Source organism: Otolemur garnettii, unplaced genomic scaffold (assembly GCF_000181295.1).
Source record: "Otolemur garnettii isolate 467f Iridium unplaced genomic scaffold, OtoGar3 scaffold00022, whole genome shotgun sequence".
NCBI lineage: Eukaryota > Metazoa > Chordata > Mammalia > Primates > Galagidae > Otolemur > Otolemur garnettii.
In genome coordinates this window covers 16,909,084-16,910,528 of record NW_003852417.1, presented here as the reverse complement: position 1 = coordinate 16,910,528, position 1,445 = coordinate 16,909,084, and positions in this window count along the sequence as shown.

The following is a 1,445-nucleotide window of genomic DNA, read 5'->3' as shown; positions in this document are numbered from 1 at the left end:
CAGGCGCCTGTAGTCCCAGCTACTTGGGAGGCTGAGGCAAGAGAATCGCTTAAGCCCAAGAGTTGGAGGTTGCTGTGAGCTGTGATGCTACAGCAACAGCTTGAGACTTTGTCTCAAAAATAAATAAATTAAATAAATAGAATGACCTTTATAACAAAGGGATCTAATTCGGGATCATAGGTTGCACTTAGTTATCATGTCTCTTTAGTCTCCTATATAGCGTTCTTCAGTTCAGCCTTGACCTTAATGCCCTTAGCACTCTTTAATATCACAGGCCAGTTAATTTGCAGATAGTCTGGCTAATGCCTCCTTATGATCAGACTCAACCCTCTCTGTGCTGCAGCTACTTTAAAAAAGCACAAGGGGATGAGAAAAGAAAGGATATGAACTGTCCCTATTCTAGGGATTTATGAATTGAGTAGTCAGGAAGAAATTCTTTCTGAAAGCTAAGAGCAAAAACTCAGCACGCTCATCACCATGCATAGTCACTGCACACGCATTTGGCTTCCATGTGGCACTGACAGTTGGCTGTATCAGGAACCATCTTCCATATGCTGTTAGGCACGTCATTCAACTCCCTGGCCTCAGGCTCCTCACATTTAAAACAGTGATGTTCTTTCCCACTTCCAACCCCATCAGCAACTACTCACAGAATAAACAACCCTAGAAACAGAATGGGTTATTATTATAGTTGTGTCGGTTAGATATAAGATCAGCTGACTAATGGGAATCTAAAATAATTGGGACTTAAATAAGATAGAAGTTTTATTACTCTCTGATGTAGTAATATGGGCCTAAGTGGACTAGGGCTGTTGGAGGGACTGGTAGGGCTGTTCCATAGGATTTGAACCTGACTCCTTTCATCTTGTACCGGCATCTTTAGAATGTTGTCCTTGTCCCAGTCTCATCTCCTTATCTGGCATTCCGGTCAGTGAAAAGAGAGAGAAGGAAAAGTAGGGGGTGTGCCCTGTTCCTGGCAGTTGCATCCATCCCGTTGGCCAGATGTCACATGTTCACAACTAGCTTCAATGTGGGAATCTGAAGTTTTTATTCTGGGTGGCTAATAAACAGGGGCTTTGTTCTGGCACACCTGTCTGTGCTAGCCTTGCTCCTGTTCATAGTGCATACTCTTTGGGCTCTTCACAACGGCCTCTGCAAAGTCCAACCACCTTGTTCAGGACTACAGTCAAGGTTTGCAGGACTTGGAGGGAGAGGGACCATGGGCGGGCTCTCATTAAGCAAAAGAATGAAAATTATGAAACAAAATTAGGTTTAAAAGGGGATTTTTATTCAGAATAATAAAATAAATCACAAAAAACTACATAATTTACAAGCTGCCAAATATAACAAAACAAAAGGCAGAAAAATAATATCATATTTTAATTAATTAAATACCTGACAGATCTCTCTAAGACTCTTCTCTCTATTTTTTTTTTTTTTTTTTT